We start from the raw sequence: 7,925 nt of genomic DNA, 5'->3' as shown, positions 1-7,925 counted from the left end.
GTACAAATTGAATATAGCATATTTCTACTAATGGAGTGGAAAAAAGACATCATTGCTTTCCCTGCTACTCGGTTCAATAATATTTTAATAAGATGTAACCACCATATTTTTGTTGTAGAATTTTGATAATTTCAAACTTTCGCTTTCTGTCAATTGGTTACATCTCCATCACACTTATCAGGTACATAACTATTATTATAAAAATAAAGAAAAGTACTTTTTCTTGCATCTATACAGCTATAAATCAAGATTGTTTATTAAACCCCACCCAGTTGTTTCACATATATGGCTTACTTTGTTGTATATAACTTAGATACCTAGCATAAGCTGACAGACTTATGACAGCTTATGCTCTACAGACTTGTAGAGCAGCTTCTTAATGAAGTCAGCAAAGAAGTTTTGGGTTCTGGTGCGGCAACCAATTCTCTGAAATATTCCTTCACTTCAAACCATTATTTAAAACTCTTATAAAAGGTTTTGTAGCTCTAATTATCTTTTTTCTTTTTTTTTTTTTTGTTGAAAACTAGAAAAGAAAAAAATTGCAAAATATTACCAAAAAAAGGTCAGGAATTAGGACATTAAGCTAAATATCAACAAAGACAGCACCAAAAATAATTATGCTACTCTATGTGATCAGTAAGATACTAAAATTTGACAGTCTTGATTTGTCAAGTGAAACAGCGCGATTTGGCTCAAGTCCTTTATCTCAATTTAGCTGTGCTAGCTTAATGATTGCAGCCTTGTCCTTACAATTCATCGTAAGTAAACTGCCTTTTTAGAATGCGAAATTTCAAGACTGAAGGATGTTGTAATGCATCATGTTTCTATCATGAACTGTATTGCTACAAATTTCCACTCTGAAAGTAGCTCACTTTGTAACACTGATTCATCAAAGGTCATAATTAAGATTCCAAAGAGAATTTACTGCTTTACTAGGAAAAGGTTCATTTTGATACTTGTCTTATTAACAGGATATTGGTCATTAACATTCTTAAAACTGTATTTTACAAATTACCTTTTTTTGTCATCTTACCGTCACGTCACACAATCACTTCATCATTAAAAGTATTCATAAAAAAGTTGGCGTGTGAAGATACTTTCTATACTTTCTATCACAATTGCTGTATCTGCAGCCCTAACTCACATACTTCCTATCTATCCATGTAATTTTGAAATAACTTAAATAAAAACTTCAGTCCTTCCCTCTGTTCCAGAGTAATCCATATTGTCACCAATAATTAATACTAACTGTTAAGCTTGCTAAATGCTCTTTGGTATAATAAAGACAGAACTTCAACTTTACCCAATGTACTTTAAATCATAAGGAAGCTAATGTCTGTCTGTATGCATTGCATGTATTAATTCCATATTCTCAGCAGAGTGTCCATACTGACTAACAAAGAAAAAGCATCACGTAGGAGGTACACTATGTTACTATCAGCTTCCACATGTATGCAAGCAACAGTCCTAGAGTGATTCAGCAATACGTTAGTCCTCCAAAGCTGGACCCGGAATAAAACTGTCCTGAAAATCACAGGCTCCCTGAAAAGTTATTTAGTAAGTGTTTACTAAATACTTAGTAGCATTTCTTGAGCTACTATTATTTTGATGTTTCCTCCCATTTTTGTACTCCATTTTTTATTTTCCTTATTTCTGCTGTTATAAATGGTGACAACTCTCTCACGCCCAACAGAAAGTAGCCCTCGTAAAAGAAGGAAGCTGTTCCAAAAACCACAGTTTCCTCTTATAGCCTCATACAGAGTTAAACTGAAAGAAAAATACTGCTGTAAAACAAGGGAAACAAAATATGTGAAGATTCACAGGGAGAGATCCAGAAGGCATTGTATCTAAAGCTATCTAAAGCTATCTAAAGCTAAGAGTAATAGGGAAGTGCAGACAAAGGCCCCCCTCTTTAACACTTGGAGAAGGGAGTGTATCCGACACAGACCATCTTCTCCCTGCACTGGTCTGTCACTGCTGCCTGCCTGCCACCACCACGACTTGAATTCTTTGAAGATGGTTTGGTGCTCTGTTTTCCACTGGCTCATCCGTTGCTTTCAAAGGGAGTTCTTTTACATCTTGAGGGAGATGAAAAGAACATGCTTAAGAGGCATTTAAGAACTTAAGCCAGCCCTATTTAACTGTAAGGTGAATCATACCCCTCTGTGACCCCTTCATTTTGTCCACTGCAATGAAGTCACTGCTTGACTGCCTCATGTCCTACACATTTGACAGCTGTCACTTTCGATAAAAGCTGCTATTTATTGGACTTGATATTTCGGACACATTCTTTTCCTATCACCTGATACACTGTTTGATCATACCGCTCCATTGCTGTGACCGTATCATTCTCTGTTATATTAACTCCCTCCACAATCCCAAAGATGTTCTCATTTTCCAGCAAAATACCTTGCTTGCAGCTTAATTCCAAAACAGAAGTAGCAAAAAAGGCATTTTGTATACAGAGCACTAAACACAGAGATACAAAGGATCTCCATCCAATTTTATCTGCCACTATCCATCTTCTTCATAAGGGGCAGTGAAAATAGTTCTGTCTGCCAGACAGTTCAAAACCTCTTTGTTGAAAGTCTGCAGTGCTGCTGAATTCGGGTCACACACATCCAAAGGCACTCGGAATGCAGTGTTCTTCTTTTCATGCTAGCAGGGCAATTAACTCAGTCCATATGATCCCTAAGCCTGATTTACTTTTGCTCAAGACACTGCATAGAACATACAGGCGTGTTGATAGAGCCACAGAAAAATTGAGATTGGAAGGGACCTCTGGAGATCATCCAGGCCACTCTGCTCAGAGCAGAGCCCGCTTTCAAGTTGCATCTAACTTCAGTACTTGATCAGGCTGCCCGGGCTTTTCTAGTCAAGATCTGAATCTCTAAGGTTGGAGATTCCCCGGTGCCTCTGGGTTGCTTGCTATGAAAAGCTAGTTATAGCACTAAATTTTAAGCAACCCATCTTCCCTTTTCCAGTGTTGCTGTCTTCTTTTAGTCTCTATGCTTATCATGTACAGACTAACTAAACCATGTGTAATACAAGTAAAACGCATAGTGATTCATTTAGTTTTATAGTAGTATCTATTTCTGATAAAAAGCTAGTTAAGAATAACAGATTACACTTAAATAAACAACTCTTCAATGTTGATTTCTTCTTTAAAAACTTTGCAAAGATAAAAAATCTATACTTCCTGCTTTCCTCTTGAATTCTGTTTACAGCTAAGAAGTTGTTTGAGAGTTACATGGTAAAGCTAAGTGTTAGCCATATCCACTTATAAGTAGTTTTTTATGTCCTTGGAAATAAGCCTGGTTAACAACAAACACAGCACCCCTTCTGCCATTACTAACTGGCTATATTGTAGAAGTTGCAGGGCTTAGCTGCTCAGACAAGCGGAGCCAATTAAGAGGTGGTAACATATTGCAGAAACTCACGGAAGGTACAGTCTATATTGGGAAGTCCACAGTGTAAAAGCTAAGTGTGAGCTGCACCCACATAACATTCAGCCAAAGCATGTAATCGAAGTGCAAAATATCCATGGGACGACTGGGACAATAAGGAAAAAGACAACTAAAATAGGTACTCTACTGTCTTATGGCAATAAAAGCAGTGCACATTACTGATTTTGGCTCCTGAACTTTCACACAGAGGTATTTGGCAAAGTGCATGATGTATCATTTCATGATAGTTTGGGGATGTATCAGAGGCAGGAAAATAATAAACTCTTCTAGTTCTCTTATCAGGGGAATTCTGAAGTCTTGTTCAGCCACTTCCCATCTAGCTTCTTAAAATTCTCCAGGTTATAATGCCTTTTTCATTGGCAAGAACAGATGGAAATTAAGTGTGCAAGATGAAAGTGTCTTTTGAAGCAGAAAATCAAAAACTGAAGCGCACTTTTGAGCAGTGTGTATTTAGTCTCTACCTATGGCCAACAAACTTCATATGAAAACAAACTGATGGGCTTGACAAAGCCTCTATTTGTTCTCTTTTTATTTCTGAAAAACCTGTGCTGGGAACTATGCTGTTCAACACACTCATAAATTACCTGGAAAACTATGTAAGACAGATCACAGTTATTGGAGGGACTCAAGGTTATAGCTGATTGCAAAGCATCCCAGAATCATCCTGCAATACTAAACAACTGCATAATAAAACTATAGATAAATTTCATTATTGATAAATAAGAGGTAATATGTAGAAGAAAAATAACCCTAACTGTACATGTACATTTAGTATATATTTACTAGCTACTACAACTCAGAAAAAAAAGATATGGGGGAATCTGCAGACAATCTCTGAAAACAGTAATTCAACATTCACCAGCACTGAAAAAAAGGAGAAAAAGTAAGAAATTATTGGGAAAACACTATCAATATTATATTTCCATAATTCACAGTAGGTCCAAATCTTTAATATCGGGTGGTATTCCGGTCATCCCACCTGAAAAAAAAAAAAAAGTTATAATAGAACTGGAAAATGTAGAAAAAGCAACAGTGATGATCAATGTGGAACAACTTTCATATGAGAAAAAACCAAATATACTGGGACTTTTAACTGAAAAAAGGGGATGATTAATGGGGAACAAGATATGAGTCTATAAAGTCATTGGTAGTATGAAACAGGGAAAAAGAAAAGGACTATTCATAGAAACTTAAGAGTGGCCATATTGGATCATACTGGATCATATTCAGGTCAGTCCAGCCCAGCGTCCTATCTGACAGCAACGAAAAGCCCAGGCACGTTGTAAAGAGAATAAGAATGGGGTAAAACATGTGCATCTCCTAAGAAGTCTCAGTCTGCAACCATTTCTAGTTTGGTCACTGTCTACGTATTCAGGATTTCCATGGATTTATTTTCTACATTCAGTAGATTTCTTTCCAGTCTCCCTTTAATTCCACATAAACTTTTAGCACCCACAAAATTTGGGAACACAGAATTTCACAGCTTAACCTCAATAATTTTAAGAACAATCCCTTCTTATTTATTTGGAACTAGTGCTCTGCTTTGATGCCTCCCTTTCTTGTGTTGAAAGACACAGTGAACACTCAATCCCTACATAACCCTGCCATGCGATTCATGTTTCTCAGACCTCTATCACATCCTGATCAGGCATCTATTTTCCAGATTGAAGAAGGGTCTTATTTGGTTGATCCCACTCAGAAGCAATTCCATACCTTTGATCATCCCTAGTGCCCTTCTCTGAGACTTTTTTAATTCTACCATATCCTCCATAAGATGAGGGATCAGAGGTGCATATAGTGGTCAAGTTGCAGGTGCTTCACATATTTATGAAGCAGCATACTAATATTCTTTGGTTTGTTTTTTATTCCTTTCCTAATAATTTTTAACATTCAGCTTGTTTTTTTGACTGCTCCTGATCACTGACATTTTCACTGAACCATCTATCATAACTTGAAGAGCTGGCTCCTCTGCAATAATGGTCATTTCAGAGCCCATCATTTTAAATGTGAAGCTAGGACTATTTTTTCCCTCTCTGCAGCAGTTTACATCACTCCAAATTAAATTTCAGCTGCCAGTTTATTGCCCCATCTCACAAGGTCCTTCTACAGTTCTTCACGTGGTTCTCATTTTTACTACTCTAAATAAGTCAATATCATTGGTAAACTTTATCACCTTGCTATGCATTCCCTTTTCCAGATAGTTTTTGGATGTTGTCAAACAGGGTATGAGAAATTCCTTGCAGGACAAGAACGGGGATGTGTCACTAAAATTACTGTTGCAGAAGCTTAGCACAAACAAAGTATAGCACTTTTCATATATGATTAAATTTTGGAACTCATGGTAGCATGTAGTGATGAGGCTCAAAGGTGTAAGAGGTTTCAAAACTAATTAAGATAAAATTCAGGAAAGATATTCTATAACCTATTAAGAACAATGCCCTGATTGCAAACTAAGATTGCAAAATGTTGATTGTCAGAAGCTAGAGGGTACTAAGTGAATGATTATTTTATATTTGCATCGTTTCTTATATACTTTCTCTAAGCATCAGCTACTGGCCAGTGTTGGAGACAATATACTGTGCCATCTGTATACAGATCAGACATACACATCTGATCCAGTAGGGCCATTTTTACGTTCTTTTATTAGATATGCATTTAAGATTGTTATTAATGCTTCAAAAATGTGCTGTATTTTTACATTTTCAAGAGGATACTGTATTCTGAAATGTGCTATTAATGTACTAATGAAAAGTAATCAAGCCTAAATATTCATGAAATAATAAATGACTGGCCTTACGAACTCAATGCCCATTATGCAGGTTGAATATCCATCCCTCTTTAAATCTGTTAAAGATTTTTGAATGAGTTCTTCCTTTCTTTTTTGTTTATTCCTGTTCAAACTATTTCCAAAAAGTGTATCTGTCCAGTGATAAAAAAGAAGATACGTTGATCTTTCAGCAGGCAGAACAGCATAATGGTATGTTTTGTTCTAATGACAGAAGGTTTTGACGTTGAGAGCAATTGACTGGAATTTGAAGAGCATACTACTCCATGGCAAATGTTTCAGAGGGTGCTTTCATTACATATTAACATCCCATAAGTTCTTCAAAAATAAAATGTTTTATTTGGACATCAGAAACTGTTTCCTGTAATGGGATAGCAATTGAAGACATCGTATTTCTTAGGAAAATATCTACTCCCAATTGTTCACATATGCAGTCCATGACTAAAGCTCTCCTCCAGACACATGTTCCTTTGTTCCTATATATCAGCCGCGATAAGTATTTTCTGAATTCTTTAATTTAGTGTGATTGTAACACATTTGCAAACCATGAAGCAAGATTTAAATACCAAGAAATCAAATGTATTGCTTACACTGTAAGGGAATTGGTACATTGTAATTGATAGATGCATTATTTTTCTTTTTTATTCTCCCCCACCATCCTGATCTAATAAATAGTTGCGGGCATTAAATGTGGGCATAAAACACAATCATTTAGTCAAGTCTCAAAATGCAGTTGTCGGGGGTTCACTTTTGGCAGGCACACAGAACTAATAAGTAGCTGAAGTGTGTCACTGAGCATGTGGGCAACTTCTGTGTTCCCTGTTAATTTTGTAAAGTCTCCAGATGTCGTGGCCATTAATATAAATAACGTGGGTGGAAGCTGATTCCTGGTTTTCCAAAAACTGGAAAAGATTAAGCTTCTGAACTACAGAAAAAACTCTTCTCCTAGCTCTCAGCTGTCATCCCAAAATATAATTTTCTATCATCATACCAACGTGAAAACATTTTTATACTATATGGATCACATCTATAAGCCTTATATTTTGGAAACTAAAATTCTTATGTTTCTTTGGTTCTAGGTTGCGAAACATCTAACAAAGAGGCATATCTAGGTGTCGTGGTTTAACCTCAGTCGGCAACTGAGCACCACGCAGCCGCTCGCTCACTCCCCTCCCCCTGGTGAGAGCTTTCCCCAGTTTATGTGCTGAGCATGACGTCACATGGTATGGAATGTTTCTTTGGCCAGTTTGGCTGTGCCCCCTCCCAGCTTCTTGTGCACCCCCAGCCTTCTCAGTCGGTAGAGCATGGGAAACTAGAAAGTCCTTGGCTAGTGTAAGCACTACCTAGCAACAACTAAAACATTGGTGCATTATCAACTTTGTTCTCATCCTAAATCCAAAACACAGCACTGTACCAGCTACTAGGAAGGAAATTAACTCTATCCCTGCTGAAACCAGGACAATATCCACCCCTTATTCTATACCATCTACGTCATGCTCAAGTCCCATATTTTCCAGGACATTTCCATTAATCACCACCCCCTTTTTTTTTAATATATATATACACACACACAGAGATACCATTCCCTTAGTCTGTGGGCCATCCTTCGGTGAGTTCATTTAGTCCATGACTTCGGGCTCCATCTGTCATAATCTTCCAGGGCAGGAAAAATG

The sequence above is a fragment of the Pygoscelis adeliae genome, unplaced genomic scaffold (genome assembly GCF_000699105.1).
Source record: "Pygoscelis adeliae isolate BGI_AS28 unplaced genomic scaffold, ASM69910v1 Scaffold211, whole genome shotgun sequence".
Taxonomy (NCBI): Eukaryota; Metazoa; Chordata; class Aves; order Sphenisciformes; family Spheniscidae; genus Pygoscelis; species Pygoscelis adeliae.
This window is presented reverse-complemented; position numbering follows the sequence as displayed.